This window comes from Hippocampus bargibanti, linkage group LG11 (genome assembly GCF_051943395.1).
Source record: "Hippocampus bargibanti isolate YZ-2025 linkage group LG11, ASM5194339v1, whole genome shotgun sequence".
NCBI classification, from domain to species: Eukaryota; Metazoa; Chordata; class Actinopteri; order Syngnathiformes; family Syngnathidae; genus Hippocampus; species Hippocampus bargibanti.
The window spans coordinates 19,941,565-19,965,000 of NC_142744.1; the positions used below are offsets into that span (position 1 = coordinate 19,941,565).

A 23,436-nucleotide genomic window follows, 5' to 3' on the forward strand; every position below is an offset into this window, starting at 1 on the left:
TAATTTTTGAAATTTACCCTTTTGTCTCTCTTTGGTTTTGCTGTGGTTCCTCATATAACCGGATTTAGTAAATTCACACACTTCCTGATAGATTTTGTGGGTAAGTTTAGTTTGTAATCGCTGATAATAAGTTTCTATTTCTGACTGTTTGTTTTTTATCTCTATGTTAAGTCTCCTAATTCGCAAATTTAGAATTTTCCTAGTATAATTTTATTGCATTTTATCGGCTAAGTATCCGGGTTCCAGGGGTGCTTGCTTCAAGCATTTAGGAATTAACCGGCTCTGTCTACATCTAAGATTGAATCTGAGGTGGTTCTTTAAATCAGCTAATTTAAAGGTGCATTTATCTTAAGCTGTCCAGGTAAGGGATTTTCATTATAGCCATTTAAACACCTGTTTATATTGACAAAAAAATAGGACATTCCCAAAATGTGTAAATTCAAATAAAAGTCCCCCACCCTGCTACCGTCTGTGAAAGACTCTCGACACTTGAGTAAATCTAAATGTATATTGACGAAATTACAGTAATAAGTGTGTGAATTTTCTATTAATCGACCTTCTCTCTGATTTAAGTAATCCTTTTTTGTCCACTGCATTTGGGAATTATATTTCCAGTCTATTTCTTACGTGGCACATACACATCAAGCGTCACCATCGCAGTGCCCTGGGCCACCAACCCGCCCACCCTCAAGGAGTCGGTAGCATGAGGACATGAGAAAAAGTAATTCTCCGGTGACAGGTCAGTGGTAAAGAAAAAATATAAACACTGGCTGAGATTTATAGAAATAAAGTGCTGCATGTATTTATCAATTTCCAAAATGTATTGTGAAATATTGAGATGATCCATTTCCTCGTATAGAGGATATGTTAAATCAGAAGTATTTCTCAAACTGGGAGTCGATCGCATTAATCTGATTCTAGGAAGTATCTCTCAGTTTTAAACAGTTTGCTGACCCCAACGCTACACTCAATTGACAAGTGACATTCAGCTCACTGATGATGACGTGGGTGAAAATACAATCCATGGAAAATGAAAAGTGTACTTGATCCTTAGAGTATTTTGACAGAAGGTTCCTCGAGATATTATTAAGACACACATCTTGAGAAATTTTTGAAATCCTGGGAGTGTCATCAAACGAAAGATTCTGTTCACACTGTGTCTTCTCTACTTTCTATCCAAACATTTTATTGTATTGTATTTATGTATGTCACCAGGGGCCTGAAGAAGACTTTGCTCACAATCCCAGTTTTGCTTTGGGTGGGGGCTTTATTTTTTTGGGTAGGGGGTGTGACCAGGGAGACTCCGACACAACCCCCCCTGGGTTGTGTTGTAGTCATCCAGCAGCGGCCTCTGTCTGTCTGGCATTTTCCTTGCCACGCATCCTGTGGGAGCGAGAGCTTTGGAGTCGAGCTGCACGGCCACATCAAACAATGGCTTTTTGTTGTCAACAAACACAGGGCAGCTTGCCTTGGAGAGGGTGAGGGGTGGGGGCTCTGACACTGTTACTCGCTCCACCCCAAACCTCTCTCAATCTAAATAACTACCCCTTACCCCCCTCCACCGCTCTGTATGCTGTCTGCCTCCCACAATTCAGAATTGTCAGGTAAATGCGTGCCAGCGCATCTCAAATCTCTTTATATTTGCACTCAGACATGACTACATCTTTTCAAATCTGTTGAAGACCCGTACAACTACGTGATGTGTAACACAGCGGCGTCCTGTTGCTTAACTGCTGCCCAATGTGAAGAGCGCATATGTGTGTAAGTAACACATGGATCTTTTTCTTCAGAACTTGGCCACCCGTCGAGACTGATTATTTGAATTGTTGCATAACCGTCACGCAAAGATGGCACAGTCTCATCACAGTCTCGCGGACCAAACAGCCAGAATCTATAAATAAAATGTGAGTTTGGTCCGCTGCTGTGAGGGATCTTCACGATACATGGCTTATGACTTAAACATATTAGTCTGCATAGAGTTGAATGCTCTGCTTGATTTAGCAGAGGATTTATGGGTGTCTGGACCTGGCTCACTGGAAGTCTTATATTATAATATTCATGTCATCGTAAGATAAAAGGTAGTTTCGATTGCGTAAATATGTCTGCTCCTGAACTGAACTGGTATATTTTAACATTTAGATTTCAGCGCTGTAGACTGAATGAAATAAATGTACCTTTCGATTTGATAAGCCAAATGGAGATGACTTTTTGAGAAACGTTTAGGAATGGCCGCCCAGCAGAGGGTATTTGCTACCATTCCAAATCGTGATACTTTGGAAATCGGCGCACTCTTTGGGCTTGATATGCACACCACCCGCATGGTTTAAGTGACACAATTAAGATTTTCTGCTCTCAAATGATTGGGATATATGACATAGTAGCATCAAACAAACAAACAAACAAACAAACAAACAAACAAACAAACAAACAAACAAACAAACAAACACACATATAAACAAACAAGAACAGCAACAACAAAAAAACAACAACTAACAATCAACCAGGAAAAAAAACATTTTTGAATATGTTCAGAAGGAATCAAGACTGAAAAATTCTGAGAAAATTCTGAACAATTCACTTCATTAAGACCGCAATAGTTTGGCAAATATTTGTTTGGGAGGGGCCAGCCAGGCAGCCTTCTCAGACACCTCACATCTTAGGTTCGCCTGCTAATCACCTGAAGCTTATCTGTCCGTTTTGGTTGGAATTATTTGGCTCCTGAACCAGTCTTCAATGCAAGTTAGTGTTGTCACCACCTGCAGTGAGCCAAGGTAGGCATCTGGTAAGGTGTTTGGTTCTTTCGTAGACATTTCCTTCCCCCATGGCTTCTAATTCTTCCCCCTTGAAAGTTGAACAAGTTTAACTTTGGATTCTCTTGAGTTGACTTTGCAAAAGCTAATAAATTGCACCACGTTATGGCGAAGGCTATTCCTGTCTGCTGTGGTGCAATTGGGGTCGCATCCAATCCCCAACACATGTTTGCAAGAAGTGATTTAAAGCTGTGTTTTGCCACTCCCACTTGAAATTAAATGTACAACTAAACTCTGCGATAAACTCAGGGTCTACCCCGCCCACCTGTTGACAAAAATCAGCTGGAATTGACTTCAAGATCACCATCGCAAGAATAAGCGATATAGAAAATGGCTGGCTGGTCGGACATTAACCTAAGTGTCACTGGCTTTTGTAGATAATTATGGCATGCTTTACATTCAGTTTGGGCAATTCAGCGTTATTCAAGAGGATGATCCAGATGCAGACAAAGAAACCGAAACGGCTTGATGCGATTCTCAGTTAACACACATTTAAATGAATTTAGGATAACAATAACAACAACAACAACAAAAACAATAATAATAATAATAATAATAATAATAATAATAATAATAATAATACATGTTTGAAAGTGCTTTTCATCACACTCTGTCTTTATAAGAGCTTAAAATGCAGAATAAAATGTACACCTGAAGACAACATACATAATTGACAACAAAACACATACATGAACAAAATAAAACATGAATGCTTCATTCTCATTGTTTTAAATCAGAATCAGAATCAGAAAGCCTTTAATCGTCCCACAATGGGGAAATTCGCAGTCCACATCAGCAATTTGAAAGGGTGTGTTGGGGTGTGTGAAAAGATAAAAAAACAAGATATTCTAAGCGCAATAAAAATGTCAGAAGACTGAGGTGTATACAGTAACTATGCAAAAATGTTTCATATAAAACTGTACATAGTGCAAGTATAAAAAAGCATGTTGATATACGTATCTGTATTGCATCAGCATAAGGTGGCTGTGCTATTTACAGTAAGAGTTCAGGTGTTTTTTTCACATGATTACTAAGAAGCCTGACAGCAGTCGGTAGGAACGAGCGGCAGTACCTCTCCTTTTTGCAGCGCGGGTGTAACAGTCTCTAGCTGAAGGAGCTACCCAGTGCTGTCAGGGTGGGCAGGAAGGGGTGGGAGGGGCTGTCCATCATAGCTTTTAGTTTAGCAAGCGTCTATCTGTTGTCCTCCTCCTCCAGAGCATCCAGCGGGCAGCCCAGGATAGAACAGCCCTCTTGGCTAGGCACTCCAGTCTTTTTCTGTCCCGGGTGGTGATGCTGCCTGACCAGCAGACAATTCCATAGTGGATGGCTGAAGCAACCACAGTCGTAGAAAGTCTTCAGGACAGGAGTGACCACTGAACCCCAAAAGACCTTAGTTTCCTTCGTAGGAACAGGTGACTCTGTCCCTTTTTGATGAGGGTATCCATGTTTGTAGTCCAGTCGAGTTTATTGTTGAGAGTAACCCTGAAGTTCTTGTAGGACATCACCCTCCCTATGTCTCTACCCTGGATGTTCAACGGTGCAGGTGAGGATTTCCTGCAAAAATCCACAACCAGAACTGTGAGCTAAAATTTGTGTTTAATTTGTTTGACCACATTCTGAGTACAGTTTGCATACTTTTAATTACAAAGAGTTGGGGCTTGGATTAATACAACAATGCACTTAGTTTTACAATGAAATGTTTTGTGAAGTCACAAGGAAAGGCTGGAAAGTCAATTGAAACTTGCATGTTTTTCACAAAATCCCCACTGTGACCATTCAACAAATCCCAGGTCAGTGGGATGATTGCAGGGATGCTTTATGGGCTTGTAAATGTTGAAAAGACGTTTCACGAGTGGTATGTTTATAAGGAAAAAATTGTGGGCCCGTCCAACCACTTACTTGTCGTCCAAACCAGGAAAACGACACTACTTTGTTTTAAAATGCCCGTTTCTGTTCCAGCAACGTTGTTATGAATCACACAGCCAATACAAATCACTCTTCACTCTTCATAAAACGTCATGGCTCTTCATTTTTTTCTTAATCCACCCAGAAAAAAAACTTCTTCACTTTGTTCCAAACGAGGTTGCAGAACTGCTGTTTTGAAGCAAAAATCCCAGAGTGAAATTCTCAATGCCTAATTCGCCGATGAATACCCACGCGAACGAAAATTTTACACCAACAACACGACCATACTTATGTAAATTTAAGCTCATCTCTTCCTTGTTTTGTAACCGTGTGGCCGATTGAATTCATTTTCCTGTCGCTTGAATAGGTTTGAGCTAAACAATGAAAGATAAGTATGAGACAAGCGATCCACATTTTGCATTTAATTTCAGACATTTACATCTGGATCAGAGACCCAGCTGAGAACACGGAAACACCAATTTGCTTGTGATGTATTGTTCGCAAACAAACCAGCTCTTAGAGGCGGCTCTTTGAAGTGAACGACTGAAGCCGACTTTGGTTAAATCCGCGCTTGATTGGTCAAAATCTGTGGTAGAAGACACACACAAACACACACGCACGCACACACACACACACGCACGCGCGCGCACGCACACATGCACACGCACACACGTACACGCACAAGCACGCGCACACACACACACACACACACACACACACACACACACACACGCCCACGTACACGCGCACACGAACACGCACACACACACACACACACACACACACACACGCACACACACGCACACACGCACACACACGCACACACACTGCAGTGAGGAGAAAGAGACAGCAGCACACGAACAGAAGAGACAGTGAGACGAGAAATCGCTCGACAGCGCTAGAGAGTGAATGAATGACACGCTGGAAAATGGAAAGTTGAAAAAATGGAAGGGAACCAAAATATCTATATCTATGGATATGTATATGTATATGTATATGTATATGTATATGTATATGTATATGTATATGTATATGTATATGTATATGTATATGTATATGTATATGTATATGTATATTCCCTTTAATCGGCTGGTACCCTATCTACAGTGTACCTTGTCCAAAGTCCGCTGAAATAGGCTCCAGTTCACCCATGCACCCAGAGGAAGCCATATAAAACAGATATTGGATGAGTGCATGGATGGATGGAAGTGTACTCAATGTCCAACCTCACGTCTAGTATTAACAGGATCGTAGGAAACATTTTCAGTTTCTCAAGGGATGAAACGGATTTTCTTCCAGAATAATCATTTGTAGCTCACTGTGCCATTTAACTAATGAGGCAGACTGAACCGTGAAATTGTACTTCATGGGTACCTATAGGAGTTAAACCACAATGTCTCATTCCAAGGGCGAAGCAGTCTTGAGCTTATGAATGACTCAGCTGCCACCGAACCCGTGCTGGGTCTCCATTAACAAGCACCTGGACTGTGTTTGATCTAAGCTACCAAGAGTGAAATGTTTTCACCGTCAAACTGGCACTCAATTCCGATGTTTCATGATACTGAGTTGTCAGTGCTACGGGTCGGCGATTGCACTTTTGGCGATGTTTCAGGTTTCTTTCAAGTACACTTTACAGTCACGGTATAATCCGAAGCACGAAACAGGCTTCTGATTGGCTGCCGTGCTGAGTATGAACGTTCGTTTATTACTCGGCGCGGCACCAATCAGAAACCTGTTTCGTGCTTCGAACTGTACAGTGACTGTAATGTATACTTGAGAGTTTTGAAAGGCGCTTAGAAAGAGGAGTCCACGTGTCTTTTAGCAGACAACGCAACTCGAACATTGCATTGTGCACCATGATGACAACCAACAACTGGAGCCTAATCTTCAGGAAGGGATATTTACCATAAATTAAGCAAGGGAGCATTTGTGGTAGGTACTTCCTTAATTTTAAAAAAATCCTTTATACTTTGCAACAATGTTTTTTTTTGCGATTAGTCGTCTTATTGTGTTTCAAGTTGTGAAAAATGTGGCAGGCAACTTTATGGCCGGGCAGGCAACTTTTCAGAGTTGTCTGCCCTGGTGTCCGCAAAATTTTTGTCATTTGTTTCAGACACGGGTACAAACCCATCCATGTTGTGGAATGCGTGTCCTTGCGGGGCTTGCAGCTGAGCGGTTGCTCATCCCAGCTGAGGACTAGACAGAGGCTCAGAGAAGGCTCGATGCCTTTTTCATTGCCCATCCCTATTTTTGGAAGGAACTCCCGCGAAACGTTAAGCAACAGCTTCTCTGTGAAACTCATTTTTATTCCGTGGCTTTTGAGAGGAGACTCGGCCTTGTTTTCGTGATTTGTTGTGTTCAAATATATATATATATATATATATATATATATATATATATATATATATATATATATATATATATATATATATATATATATATATATAAACATCGTTTTGCTCCAGTCAATACACCAAAACTTCCTCTATGTTTTTTTTTTTCTTTTTCACTTTTAGTAAAGCCATTGTTTACAACCCTACAACCTACTGCAGGCTTGAAATGTGAACGTGTTCTGCTGCTCAATTGAAATGCTGATGCAAGCCGCAGCTGGGATGAACGCTCTGCTATTAACACCAATAACAGTTGAGAATGAAAGGGAAGTGAAATGGGGGACGAGGGGCGGGGGGCAGGAGGGGCGGAGCCTCCCAGAGACTCGATCCATGTGTCTCAAGTATCGCACTAATGTACATTTTACCCGTTCAGATCTTTGAGCAACAAGGGAGAATTTGAATTGCAGCTTATGTATGAGTCTAGCAAATGTCTGTTTCATTAATTCTGGCCTCCATTGTTGCAGGCCAGGCAGATGGGGTCCGAGGATGGCAGACGTTTTTCTTTTTCAACAAGCGGATATGGAACAACCTGCTTCACTGCCCCAAATGACCCCTCGACTGCCCTTCCTTACTTCCTTACTCTCTCTCTCTCTCTCTCTCTCTCTCTCTCTCTCTCTCTCTCTCTCTCTCTCTCTCTCTCTCTCTCTCTCTCTCTCTCTCTCTCTCTCTCTCTCTCTCTCTCTGTCTCTCTCTCTCTCTCTCTCTCTCTCTCTCTCTCTCTCTCTCTCTCTCTCTCTCACACACACACACACACAACCACACACACACACACACACACACACACACACTCTCCCCCCCTTCTCTCTCTCTCTCTCTCTCTCTCTCTCTCTCTCTCTCTCTCTCTCTCTCTCTCTCTCTCTCTCTCTCTCTCTCCCACTCACTCTCTTCTTCTCTCGCTCTCTCTCCTTTTCTTCCTATTCCCCTCTCATGCCAAGCGAGTCAAGGGAACTCTTCTGTTTCCTGGCTCCTGTAAGCCCGCAGAGGTCAATCACTCTAAAAGCCAATGGAAGTGCGCAGCAGGGGAGCAGATTTATGTACTCTCACCATACTCCCCTCGCAATCACTGGACCCATTCGTTTCCAATAAGAAGCATGACGTCTTCCTGCGCAAACTTTCCTTCAAAGAAAACCAAAAAAAAAGAAAACTTCAGATATCATTTGTTTGGTTTGTGACAGAAAAACGGGGATTTGCATCTTGTTAACATTATTTTTAGTGGCTCTCTTTTAGATGACGTGGAAATTATAATGGGCCTCAGTCAAGTGCGTGCATGCTAATCACACAGCGGTTTTCCATTTGGGCTGCACATGGCTGCTGAAAGGAACAGGGGTGAGAGGCTCGGATCAATTGCTGAGCACATGTTCCAACGCCCAAGCGCTGCAATGTGAAGACCGTATGTATAAAAGAGGGCATAGGCCAGTGGCTTTAATTAGGCTCGCTTCAGCACATCTGCATGAGGCTGACTTAAAGAACTCATGGCCCAACAGTCACGGACACGAGCGTTTCAACTCACTCCCCAAATGGAGTCTGTAAAACGTCATGTGCCACCGGAGCAGGAGGCTTATCTGGGGGCCATCAAGCGCAAGAATGCAACCACATGAGCGTATCCTGCAGATTAAATCTATTTGTGCATTTTTTTGAGTTTGCTTTTGTTTTGTTTTTTTTTAATGTGAGAATCGACTCAGCATATAAATCCTTCTGGGTGTTTTTCTGTTCTTGGTTGAGGAAAAAAACATGATGGAGCTTTTCTATTCATGTGCAGTTACAGGAAATCTTTTTTTAAAACAAGGGATGGCGATTTTTGGCGCCATTCATTTTCTGTGTCTCATGTAGGAAGCCTGGACCCTAAAAGAGCTATTTCAGACGGGCCCGTGGTGCAAATCTAGACTTGGATCCTTCCTATTGCAGTCAAACCTTGGTTTTCGACCATAATCCGTTCTAGAACCCTATTCAAAAACCGAAATATTTACCATTATAATCAATGTAATCAATGTCTGCTTTTTTTAAAATCGCAATTAAACAATACAAACACATCGACTAACGTTAGATTCGCATAGATCTCAACCAGACACGTTTCCTTTTTTTATTCTTGTTTGAAATGTACACACACGCCTGCTTTCAATGGAACACTACACGAGGATAACGTCCGATTTGCGGAGATATCAGCCAAACACGTCTGCTTTTTAACACATTCACCACCGGACTACATAAACATTCAATACAGCATTAGAAACCTTAGACCAGGGGTTTCAAAGTCATTTTTTGTGCCGCGGGCCACATTGTATATATGGTTTCTTCTCGAGGGCCGTTATGAATTTGGGGAAGCCATTAGAATGTTTAATCCCTTCCACAACAAATTAATGAATAACTAGTTTTCAAATCTGAAGTCAAGAATAATGAATGTTATTGTGGTTTACATCCAAAAATATGAATTTTTGGTTAGGATTTTAGCGAGCATCATGGAATTTCACAAGTTTGATTTGCTTTCGCGGGGCGAAAAAAAAAGATGTGGTGGGCCGGATTTGGCCCGCGGGCCTTGACTTTGACACCAGTGGTTTAGACTCTATTGTTTAATCAGAAAAATGTTTATTTCCAGCTTCTTTGGTTCTGGAGTAACATGAGATGCAAGTGGGGGCGGCTGTACAAAAGGCAAATGCTACCTCCTCGTGGAAGAGAAAAATATTGTCAGCGGTCTGACTGGAGCTTGATCCACACACAAGCCAACCCCCGTAAGAAAAAACAAAACCTGAACAAATATGAGAATGGCGCTCGAAGTCATATTTGAAATTCCCGAATGAATTTGGGGATGACAGTGAGTAGGTTAATAAAAACATGATTCAACAACACTATTGCGTCACTTACAAGGAGAAGCTACATGAGAAAGTGACAAAAGGTATAATAATAATAATAATAATAATAATAATAATAATAATAATAATAATAATAATAATACATTTCATTTATAAGCGCCTTTCAAAACTCTCAAGGACACTTTACAGTCACAGGACATTTTTTCCGCGGGTGACCAGCCACACGTGCCAGCGTTCACTCAACCCGGAAGTAACATAAAGTAAAAAAACAAAAACAAATAAGACGACAACACAAAGACACACAGAGTCATTAATTCTTGAGCACTTTCTGTACCCTCTTTGTGATATGAAGCAGTTCTAGAAGCGGAGGGGAGTCGAGTGCTGCATTCAGATGTGCTTAGTTTGGTCGAGAACTGATTTTTGGTCGTAAGTCGAGGCATAAAAAAAAAACAACATTTTTGGTCGAAAATCGAATTAGTTGAGAAGCGACAGATTTCAAAACTGAGGTTTGATGGTGTATGTGTAAGAAAAGGGGGAGGTTGGTGCTGAGACATTAGATTTATAGGAGTGTGAAATGAAATGGTACAATTTAATGTAAATACAATTAACAAAAGTTAATGAAAAGGAAATATACAGCACAATTTCATGCGTTGCAATGCCTCCGACATGATACAATGCAGCTAATCAAATCAGTTCATTCAACACAACTTGGGGAATGTGAAGAAGCAAATAAGCATCAAAGAAGGAAGTTTAAAGTGGCACCTAGAGGCAAAGGGTTGGAGGTGTTTGAGATAACAAGAATGCATTTCTTGCAACCATTAAAATCTTCTTTTCCTTTCGGCTTTTCCCTTCAAGGGGTCGCCACAGCAAATCAGTGTCCTCCATCGTCAGAGGTTTGATTTGCATGTTTGTTTTGGCCAAGCTTTTACGACGGATGCGCTTCCTGACACAACCCTCTGTATTTATCTGGGCTTGAGACCGGCACGAGAATACTTATGTCCCCTTGTGGCTACAGAACAAGCAACTCGCTCAGTAAAAGGCTCCCAAACACAAAATGGTCTCGGCACAGCAACAATCAAAAAAGCAAAACTAAATGTTTATATTTCAGTACAACCCAATACAGGTTACTTATACAAGCCGTAAAGGAACACCGACGCCACTTTATGTTTCCTAACTGACATCAGAAAAACGTTTTATAGCATCTAAAATACCCAAAACATGCAGTATGATATTTTTATTCAAATGCAAAACACCAATAAAAATGACTTAGTGTCCAAAATCTGCAAAAAATTGAGCTGCGAATTGGGCATTTTCAGAAAGTCCCGCCCCCAGTTCGTGACGTCACGCCAAGACGTCTTGCATTGCTGGAGAATAAAAACAATGGCTTCAGATTCGGAGAATATGCTTTCGTGTTACACATCCAGTTATGAATATGATTCAAATAGTTCTGAAGAGGAAAGCATACATTTTGCAATCGATTAAATAATGTATTCCGTGCCATTTTGAGGCAACATGGGGGGGAAATGTCTCACCCAAAAAGAGGCAGAAAATGGCCACCGAGCTCCTGTGAGGAATGAATCAGCCCGTTTCCACCGGCTGATAAATTCCTCACATGGAGCTTGGACGCCCTCTTCTGGCTCTTTCTGGTGCAACATGAGGTTTTCAGACCAAACAAGCATTGACGTGATGGAAGGACTGCTACAATGTGTCCTTTTTTCGGTCAGGGGCGTTCCGTCAGTGATGTCACGTACGGACTCGAAACAAGACATCCGGAATATTCAGCACGAGTCTTAAAACGTAAAATATAGCTATATGCGGTGGAATCTTTGTGAAATACGTTCAGTAGAAGTCATTTGAAACCATTTTATAAATTATGGACACAACCTGTCCGGAGATGTCGGTTGTCCTTCAAACATACTTATATAAACCTTCAACATACATTCCTTCCAAAATATAGCACTGAAGCAACTTGTTTTCGAAAATCTGGCAAATATCTTTGCCGACTTGAAATCACCACAATGAAAAAATATCTACTAAATCCAGGTGAAAACGCTCAGCGAGAGATGAGCTTCAGTGAAAATCGATAGTCATGCTTTCCAACAAATATGTGTCATTAGCTCAGATTCTTGCAATATAAAATTGGTTTTAACATCACGTCTGTGTAGGCGAGCAGTGGTCCATTGAGGAAAAGGTTTCTTCAGCCGTCATCTGTGTTTCTTTGAAGGTTTCTGACATTTCGCTTCTCATCCGAAGAGCTTTGTCAGCGGACTGTAGATCCCTAAAGGACAGAAGTGACTGTGCCAGACCTCTGCTCTGATAGGTCCCTGCTCTAAGGTTGGGGGAGCAGTCGGTGACTCCCTGAAGCCAATCTGATTACCTCTTTTGTTCTGTCTGATTACCTCGAAGGATATACAGTATATAGAGTCAGAGTTACCAGCACAACTTAAATTCGCTGACAAAGCTCTTCGGATTAGGAGCGAAACGTCCGACACCTTCAAAGAAGTACAGATGACGGTTGAAGAAACCTTTTCCTCGATTTTAACCTCACAGTTCACTCATTTGACATTTGCGGTGAGGGAACAGAATGGAAAAAAAAGCCATGTTTGATGTAAATAATAAGTATCATGGTAATTGCAAGCCATAAATTATCCTATCAATTAAATATTCTCAAATCACCAGTCATATTTTCACGAAATGAAAGAATGTTTTTTTCCATTTTCCATTTTCTTTTTTTTTTTTTTTGCGGTCTCCAGCTGGAGAATAGGCGTCACTAATGAGTCGCACCTGTTCCATCAGGCCTCAAACTATTGCATTTATAAAGCCGTGCTGCACTGAAAACTGTCTGTCAGATTATTAGGCATTTTTCATGACTGTGTTCTAGTGCTCCAATTATCTAGATCAGGGGTGTCAAACATACGGCCCGCGGGCCGGAACCGGCCCCCAAGGAGTTTCGATCAGGCCCGCAGGATAATTTGAAAGTGGAAAAATACATAAAAGACATGGAATTAATATTTTCAATTCACTGCCATTCATGGCTTATCCGCTAAGGGGCGCACTCTTTCCATCAGAGTAGAAGACACGCCGCATCACTGACACAGACTGAAAACAGCAGACGGTGTCAATGCGCCATCTGCTGCTTGTTACGACGTTGTTAATACCTTGGTCTCTACCTATCTGCGACACCCTCATTAGCCAAAATGTCGTTATCCAAATGGAGAAAAGTACATAAGAAGTGTAGAATTTTCAAAGAAAAATGGACCACGCCCTATTTACTTACAGAGATGCACGGAAAAACCTTTGTGCTTGGTGTTTGCAACAAGTTTCGGTATTGAAGGAATATAATATTCGACGCCACTACGAGACTCATCACAGCGAAAAATATGACGGGTTGCAAGGACACCTGAGAAGAGAAAAGATTAACGAATTGCTGGCAGGTCTGAGGAAACAGCAGTCAACTTTCATCCGGAGCCGATAAGTCAATGAAGCAGCGGTAAAAGCCAGCTAGCTAATTGCTAGCGAAATAGCATTAGCATCGAAGGCGTATTTCGACGGTGACTTTGTTAAACGATGCATGATCAAGGTGGCTGAACTTGTAGGTTCCGAGAAGCGACAAGCTTTTGCCAATATTAGCCTGATGAGGAATACGATAGCAGAGAGGATTTATTGCATTTTCCGTGGCAATTGACGAGAGCACTGACATCACAGACGTGGCCCAACTGGCCATATTTATTCGAGGAGTTGATGAGACATTGACTGTTACTGAAGAGTTTCTTGAGTCGGTGCCAATGATGGACACCACAACAGCCGAGGACATTTTCGGCTCTGTCGTTGCTGTATTGGACAGAGTTGGAGTGGACCGGTCCTGCGCTGTCAGCCTGGCTACAGACGGCGCGTCATCGGTCGGAAAGAAAGCAGGTATTGCGACAAAGTTCAAAGACAAAGTACAAGCCCTTAATGGAGGAGATCGTTTATGGACATTTCACTGTATGTATTTTGCACCAGGAGGCATTGTGTTGCAAGTCGCTGAAAATGGACCACGTCATGGAGGTGGTTGTTCGCACTGTAAATTTTATCCGGTTCAGAGGTCTGAACCATCGTCAGTTTGACAAACTTCTCAGCGACAGCAACATTACCCACAGCCTGCCATACCACACTTTAATGTTAGTCAGCAGCTTCAAAACAAAAGTTCTGTGATGGAATTCTACTGTTCATACAACTCCATAAATTTTCAGTATGTATTGAATGTGTATGTATGGTTCATGTATGAAGTTTACAGATTTACAGGACAGGTGAACACTTTCTTCATTACACAGCAGGGATTACATTTAGATTTTATATGCGTATGTGTAAGTGGTTTAAAAAATCCCTTTCTTTCAAAGTCTCATTTAATCTTAAAGTGCATTACTATATTTTTCAGTACCAATTAAAGTTTTGTGCCTTTGTACAATCAGTGGGATCAGTTGCAACGCATATTTGTGAATGATCAAAGTAAATTGCATTTTTGTCTGAGGAAATATGAGGTGTTTCATGCAATGTTTTGTAAAAGGGTAGTTCATTAAATGCCAATATTTTCCTAATGTTCTTGTGCTTCTTTACACCAAAACAAAGGAAATACATGATATTTTTGTTATTTTTAGCAGAGTATGGTATAATTTTAATGGTCCGGCCCAATTGACATCTCCCTAGGCCGTATGTGGCCCGCGATGCGAAATGAGTTTGACGCCTCCCTGATCCAGATATTAGTTTTTATCCTGTCATATCCTGTGACTAGTAATTCATTGTATATTTCTTTGATTATGTTGTTTGTGGATTGGATTTTGTTGTCCTTGCAGAAGCAAAGTACCGTATTTTCTGGTGTACAAGGTGCACCCAAAAGCCTTCAGTTTCTTCAAAAGATGACCCTGCGCATTATACACAGGTACGCCTTATATGTGAAATAATATTGAGCCACAAACGGTCTCGCAACAATACAATACAATACAATACAATACAATACAATACAATACAATACAATACAATACAATACATATTAATTTATATAGCGCAACGACTGTCACAGCCACGACTCCATTCCATTTCCACTGTGAAAAAAGTAGTGCGTAGCCCCAACCTCTACTGTAGTGCCTTATAATGTTGTGTGCCTTGTATTTATGTGTAACGGAGTTGTGCGCTTAGATTATTAAATTATGAAGGAAGTGACGCAACGGCGCACAGTGTGGCACTATGTCCCGCCCATAGTTTCCAGAACAATCTCGAGGAGATTCAGGGTGAGTCGCAATTTTCTGTTGGCCTTGATTAACGCGCATTTTCATGACAATATCTTATTTTGTTTCCCTTTTTTGTACTGTCTAGTGTTATCTAATTAGTTCCCTTATTCATTTCGAGTCCAGATTACTTTTTGTGTCATTATTTACTTCACGTTTTGTCGAGTGGAATTTAGGAATATGCGCTTTTCTATCGCAGTTAATCACAAGACGAAACCCATGCGACTTCACCCATCCCTTCTGCCATACTGTGTTGCAGGTAATAATTGTTTCATTTCGTTTTTATTGAACAATATTTAGTTTCTTGTGTCGTGTCTCATTTGCCCGTGAGTGTCCGTGGCTGGTTGAACTGTGCGCCAGCCATTACAAGCGCACCGCGTGTTCTGCTGAGTCTCCGCCCATGATGCGTTCAGGGACATCTTGTAAATAACAGTGAACTTGTGTTGTATTCTCTTTTTCTGTAAATAACCACTATACGATCACACGTTGTTAATTCTGTTTTGTTATCTACAATGTTTTGCATTTGAGAACAATCTCGAGGAGATTCAGGTTAATCACAAGACGAAACCCATGCGACTTCACCCATCCCTTCTGCCATACTGTGTTGCAGAAATAAAAGAAATAAAAAGACACATCCACGCGTCTCGTCTTCATTAATACGGCAGCATCGTGGGGATGAAGACAGTCACTGTTGTGACACCCGTCACATATGTATTTGGAAACATTTTTTCATTCTTTGAAGGTGCACTTTATAGTCCGGTGCGCCTTATACATTCATCCATCCATTTTCTGTACCGCTTATTCCTCATTAGAGTCGCGGTGGTGCCCAGCTATCTTCGGGCGCGAGGCGGGGGACACCCTAAATTGGTTGCCAGCCAATCACAGGGCACATAAAGGCGTACAACAGTCACTCACACACTCACACCTAAGGACAATTTGGAATGTTCAATCTGCCAGCCATGCATGTTTTTGGAATGTGGGAGGAAACCGGAGGACCCGGAGAAAACCCACGCGGGCCTGGGGAGAACATGCAAACTCCAAACAGGGAGGCCGGACCGGGACGCGAACCGGCGACCTCGGCACTGTGAAGCCAGTATGCTCACCATCGTCCTATACAGTATGTGGAAAATGTTATACTCCAGTGGCCCTTATACACCCAAAAATATAGTACATTTTTCTAGCTCCCGGCCTTTGGCAAGTGCATTTGTTTTTGTTCTCAACTTTGTTTAGTTCCTTGTTACCAGCATACTTGATTGAACATTGGGGATCTTGCATGTTTGTAAATAAACAGTGACGTGCAGTCACGGGAGGCAGGTGAGGCTGTGCCTCACCTCCTCACCTGTCATCATGGAAATATCAAATGACAAAATAAATTCAACAGTTATATTTATTTAGTGATTTGTACTTTAACGTTCTTTTCCATTTAACTTCACCATTTTTGGATTTTTTTTCAAAATCGCTGAATTTTCACATTTATCGTCCAAATACTAAGTGGAGACGAGTGGTGAGGCAGCAGCCGGCTGAGCCTCATCATGGATTGCGCAATCACTATGCTAACTGTGCTGGCTTGCTCTGCAGTGAGACCGCATTGCTGTCCCTCTGCATACCGCTATTAAAGTGTTCAAAAGCTTTTAGTATATGAACTAAATTTCTACAGTTAAGCTGGTGTATATAATGTACATTATAAACACTGGACTACAGTGTTTATTTTATTTTATTTTTATCAAAACTGTGTGCATAGGTAAGGCACACAGTTCTCCTGCCTCATGACAGGGGGCGCTGGTGATTAGAGATTCTTCTTGTGACTCCTCGGCTGCAGAATAATAGAATTAGTGACAGCGAGCTACAGTAAACAGTTAGCAAGTTTAGTGCAACCATCCAGTCATTTTTTCATGTTGCTTGGCCTTATTTTCAGAATGGTGGATTACATATCTAAATTGAAAGAATTTTCTAAACTGGACTTTCAATCGAAGCAGGAGATAATAATTAAAGGAAGACCAACACCGGACTGTATCGCTCACAAACGGTGAGGGATGAATGTATATCTCCTGGACAGCTTCTCAGCTTTATGGCCAAGAATGATTTAATTGAAACTATTCCTGAAGCGACAAAGTTGCTCCAACTCGTGCTCACTGTTCCAGCTACTATAGCATCAGTGGAGCGGTCATTCTCAGCACAAAAGACTGAAAACTTACTGTCGGAACAGGACTGATCAAGGACGACTTCCTTCACTGGCAGTGATCTCCATTGAGACAGAGAGACTTGGACTTCATTTATAAGTACATTTAAAGGTAACACGATAATAACATTTTTGCTACAGTTTGTATCTAGTATACAAAGAATGCTGACATGACATCTTAAACAAAACATGTGAACTGTTGCCATTCAAATGGTGAATATAGCTACTCTGTGGAGTTCATATGTTTGTAAATCCGATTGTGATTACGTCAGTGCCTCACCATCCATCCATGTAATTATCATACCATCCACATAACTGTAAATAAATATATCTCCTTTCTGACGTAAAATGTATCACATATGATATGTATTTGTATTTTAGGAAAGTGCAATATCAATAGTTGGTCTTTAGAGGAAATGAACAACACCAACAAATATGTACAACAGTAGCATTTTGAACAGTTTGACTTGTTTTGCTCGAAACAGCAATCAAACCTGCCATTGCTTTGGCTCCATGCAAGAAGCTGTTTGGATGCCTCTGGGAAAGCCGTTTGCAAGGTGCTATATGGTGTTCCTGAGCTGCACTGATACTGGATTCATGCTGGCGTGCTGCCGTTTCAAATGAGCTCAGAGGTTGGACGTCTAGCCCAAAAACATCTCGTCAGCCATGATGTCCGCGAGCCAGAGGCTGGGCTGCACTGCATTTGCATGAGACGTCAATGTCGCATGTAGCCCAAGTCAATCGTGACAACGTTGTTCAACCTATAGTGCGATATAGATCTTCTTCTTTTCCTTTAGGCTTTTCCCCTCAGGGTCGCAACAGCGAATCAATGTCCTCCATCTATCCCGGTTTTGTGCATCCTCTTCCCTCACACCAGCTACCTTCATGTCCTCTTTGACCACATCCATAAACCTCCTCTTTGGTCTTCCTCTCGGTCTTCTGCCTGGCAGTTCAAGGCTCAGCATCCTTCTCCCGATATAGTCACACTCTCTCCTCTGGACATGTCCAAACCATCTCAGTCTGGCCTCTCTGACTTTCTCTCCAAAGCCTCTAATTTGAGTTGTCCCTCTAATGTACTCATTCCTGATCCTATCCAACCTGGTCACTCCCAAACCTCAACATCTTCAGCTCTGCTACCTCCAGCTCTGCTTCCTGTCTTTTCTTCAGTGCGATATAGATAAGGCATTGAAATATGACATGTATGTATTTTGATGGTCAGTTGGTGAAGACATAATTTTTGGGACCGAATTATAAAGTATGTTTGAATCAGAAATTATTTGCCTGACGTGGACATGTAATTATGAAATTTCTTTGAACTGTTGAGAGGTGTAAGAAAGCTAAGATGTATTTTTTCTTTTTTTCTTCTTTTTTTTCCGTCATTTATTATTGAAATGAAAACAGGTCCAGCAGATGGATGGGACTGCTTGCATCGCTGGTGCTCACTCTCTACCTCTTCGATCGCTCTCAACCCGTGACTAAATAAAAGTTCAAAGAGAATCTATGACAGCATGTCATTTACATATTTGCAATGAGCAACAGTAAAAGCCGCAATCTGGAGACGGTGGTGTCGGGTTGGGCAACTGCTGCTGTTTGTGAGAGTGGCAGTTGTCAATGGGGGTTTGTTGTTCCAGTGCACACAGGAGATAATCAATGCATGATCTGCACACACACGACACTACTTTTAAGGAACAACGACAACAAGTCACCATTTGAAAGTCAGTCTTGCATTAAGCACTGTTTACACAAGATTGCCTTTAACTTAAAACAGATAAATACAGTGTCAGCCTGGCATTTGGTTGTTTGTTTACATAACTATGGCTATTTTGACTCCTAACTTTTGAACTTTTGGTTCTTTTTATGTCTTAAATAAGTGGTGGGCAGCGCATTTGATACTTCTTAATCAATTCTTAATAACACCGCTATCATGTTGAGCCTACATCTTGGCCTGAGTGGATATAATCTCGGAACTGGAGAGGCAGAAGTGCTGATCATCTCCCACAGTGCTGGCTGCAAGTGTCAAATGTCCTTTCATGTCCCTAAACCAGAGGTCGACAACATGCAGCTCTGGAGCCCAATGCGGCGCCTTTGCGCCACCCTAGTGATTCGCTTTTTCAAAAAGGTTTGAAGATGGAAAAATACCCAAACATTATTAAACATTTCAGATGTTGTAAAAATGTCCGAAATAAATATTACATTTCAATATTTCGGCCAACATACGTGCAAAACACATTTCTATTATCAGGGCGGGATGCCAGGCAGGTGGCTGTTTGAAAAAAAAAAAACTACAAAAAACACATTTTCATCGTAGGTGCTTGTCCACTGTGAGAGATTTATTTGTGTGATACAGCTGCAAATAAGTATTTCAACACCTGAGAAAATGAATGTTAATATTTGGTACAGTTTGCTGTTTCAGAGGTCAAATGTTTCCTGTAGTTTTCCCCTGGTTTGCACACACTGCAGGAGGGAGCTTTGCCCACTCCTCCCCACAGATCTTCTCTTGATCAGTCAGGTTTCTTGGCTGTCACTGAGAAATACGAAGTTTGAGTTCCCAAAGTTTTTGATTGGGTTCAGGTCTGGAGACTGGGTGCTGGAGCCTATCCCAGCCATCTTTGGGCGGAGGACACCCAGAATTGATTGCCAGCCAATCGCAAGGCACACAGAGACAAACAACACACACTCACAACTAGGGACAATTTGGAGTGTTCAATCAGCCTGCCATGCATGTTTTTGGAATGTGGGAGGAAATCGAAGAACCCGGAGAAAACCCAAGGTGAAAAGTGTGTATCTCGAAAAAAAAAAATCCCATAGGAAACCATTAAAATGGGAATAATCTGTTCCCGGGTTTCCATAAAATATACTTTTCAACTAAATAAGCCTTAAAACTACACACAACCTACCTTATCCTATGCATAATAAATGTGCTATGGTATTGTAATTAAAGAAATACACTGCATTGTATCGTAAAATCACTTTATTTACATTTGTGATGGTCATTGATTACTTGATGGAATGGCGTTGGCGGTCGAAGGTCAAAGGGACTTGCTGTTCGGAAAGAGAGGCACATTACATGAGGACTGTAATTAAAGAAATAAACTGTGCTGTAAAATAAAGCTGTATTTACCTTTTTGATGGTCATTGATGGCTTATGGAAGGAGAGTCACAGAAGGACTGTTGGCAACTTAACCTCTGGTGTGGCTTCTCTTTGCTTCTTTGGAGACTCCTCATCCTTTTTGCTGATTAAAAACCTCTTAATTGACACCTGTTGCTTTCTGACTTGTAAGGTGTTACGAGGCTGAGGCATCACATTATCGTTCATCATGTTGATGATTGTCATAGCCAGTCTCTTCTGGATGGAACTCTTCGGTAAAACCCTGCACATCATTCCACTTTGCCAACATTGCCTTCTCCTCCTCGCCCTCAGATGTTCTCGAACCATCCATTACGGGCTTTAAAATCTTGAATAAGCGCCGAACTTCCAGGTTGGCGCATGGCGATATCGGCGTGAATTAGCCGTGCTTTCTCGCATAAAATAGCTTTACTCACGCTGTCGCTGGATAGCTGCTTTTCGTGACTCCAAATTAACAGAAGTTTTTCAACTTCTTCGATTGCCCGAGACCGTCGCTTTAAGAGCAAAACACCTTTTGCAACAGACGCACCTTTGATAGCTTCTTTGATGCGAAGGATGGTAGCGATGGTGGACTTAGCATAGCCGTGCTCTGTCGCTAAATCACACAAACGCACACGTCGTTCGTGTTTTTTCAATTATCTCCTTCTTCTCAGCGACGGTGATTTTATTGTGTTTCTTCTTGGGCTGAACACGAGCCTGTGGTGGGTTTTTTTCGGTGCCATAATCGTAAAAGTATAAGCAAAAAGCGGCAAGGAAGCGATGGACGTGTGCATTCAATGACAGGGGGTGTGCAAAGTAGCGTCGGCTGGAGCGCTGTTCGGTTGCCGAAGATCACTCCGCCAGAGCCGAAGGTCGTGTGCTTTCGTGTTCTTCCGCAGAAGATTATGTATTTATGTATACACACCTCCACCGAAGTGCGTAAGATGAAAATAGTTGTTATTATGAGGCTTAATATTCATAAATTTGACGTTCGTATGATGAAAAGTTCGTATTATAAGGCGTTCGTAAGTTGAGGTCTCACTGTATCCCTAATGTCCGGACATGGCGGCGCCGGACACAGCTATGATAGGTCCCTACTCTCAGGTTGGGGGGAGCAGAAGACCACTCCCTGTGGCCCCACTGATTGTTCCTATATTCCTGACTAACGACTGGCCTATTTGCGCCACTCCCACCGGTATCACCTCATCAGCATTACGAATGTTGCCTAACCCGTTTTGCTTAAGCAGGCTATTGTATGAACGATCCAAATTGAACCTCACCCCACCAGACCGGTTTAATGAAGGATTTAGTTGTTTTATGAGAATCGCTTCTTTCACCCCCCTTTCAAACCATCTATGTTCTTTCGCTAAGATTTTAACCTCATTATTGTCAAATGAGTGTTTGCTAGCTTTTAGGTGCAAATGTACCACCGATTGAGGCCCACTAGTATTATCGCTGCGATGTTGATAAAGTCTTTTTTGAGAATTTGTTGAATCTCCCCAATGTACTGCTCTTGACAATTTTCATTCTTACAATGTATTGAATAAACTACATTACTTTGTTTTTCATTTGGTAGCCTATCTTTTGGATGCACTAATTATTGCTTTAACATGTTTATCGGTTTGAAATAAGTAGGAATTTTGTGTTGCCAAAGGACTCTTTGTAATTTTTCAGAAACTCCTGCAATGTAAGATACTGCTACTGCTGTATCTTCAGAATGTTTGGTTTCATTCCCTATTCTTTCTTTCTGACATTTGTTGAATGACCACTGAGGGTACCCACAGTTAGTGAGTGCTCTCCTGATATGTTTTGACTCCTTTTCTTTACCTTCAATGCTAGTTGGTATTAGGTGGGCCCTATGCTGGAGGGTTCTGATACCTCCTAGTTTGTGTTGTAAAGGGTGGTTAGAGTCAAAAAGTATTGGTCAGTGTGCGGAGCCTTCCTAAAGACTTCTGTTTTTAGCGCTCTGTCCTCTTTTATAATTACTTTACAATCCAAGAAGGCTCGTTGGTAAATTTAATGTTGATGTCTACAGAGTTGAGGTGATCTGTGAAGGATTGAATTTCTTGTTTTTTAATTATGACAAAAGTATCGTCCACATATCTAAACCAGTGTCTAGGTTTTGTCCCCGGGAAGAATGTGAGGGCCTGTTTCTCCATCACTTCCATGTACAAATTAGCCACTATGAGTGAAACTGGTGAGCCCATAGCACAACCATGAATTTGTTTATAAAATTTCTCCCGAAATTGAAAATATGTAGTATTAAGGCAGGTGTGATCCGGTTTAAGTTTGGGTCTTTCATGCAGAGAACGTCCGCCAGCAGTCTCGTCCTCACCACTGAGACTGCTGCTGGGGTTGGGAAAGATGTAAAGAGAGAAGTCACATCGTATGATGCCAAAGTTTCCTCAGGTTCCAATATGAGGTCTTTGATCCTCTCTACAAACCCTGTGGTGTTCTCTACGTGATATTCTGTGTTACCAACCAACGGAACTAAGATAGTTTTTAAATATTTGGCTATATTGTATGTAGAGGAGTCAATGCTACAAACAATGGGTCTGAGGGGGAACCCTTCTTTATGTATTTTTGGCAGGCCATAGATACATGGCGTGGCCTAATCTAAAACACATCTGTTTGTCTATATGTTTTCCTTTCTCTAAATTTTGGAGACAGTCTATCATTTCTTTCTTGTATTATTGGAAGGGTCCCTTTTTAGTTGCTCATAAGTGTTAGAATACCTATTCATTTTGTCTTCATAATCCAATGTGTTGAGAAGCACTGTGCATCTGCCCTTGTCTGCTGGCAAAATAGTAATATTTTTGTCTTTTTGTAGAGTAGTTAATGCCTTTCTCTCTTCTAATGTTATGTTGGACGGAGGTAGTTTGGCACTACTGAGAAGGGCTGATATTTTAATGCGTAGATCATCTGCCTCTGCATACGAATGTTTATTTTTAATAGCCGATTCAGTAGCTGTGATG

At 41.5% G+C, this 23,436-nt stretch overlaps 1 long non-coding RNA gene across 1 annotated transcript; it reads left to right on the plus strand.

The window, feature by feature from the left end:
- Nucleotides 1–1,680: 1,680 nt before the first annotated feature.
- Nucleotides 1,681–7,828, plus strand: LOC148891889 (uncharacterized). Its single transcript, XR_016116497.1, has 3 exons — nucleotides 1,681–1,761; nucleotides 4,026–4,353; nucleotides 7,570–7,828. It is a non-coding gene; the product is annotated as an uncharacterized LOC148891889 (long non-coding RNA).
- Nucleotides 7,829–23,436: the final 15,608 nt, after the last annotated feature.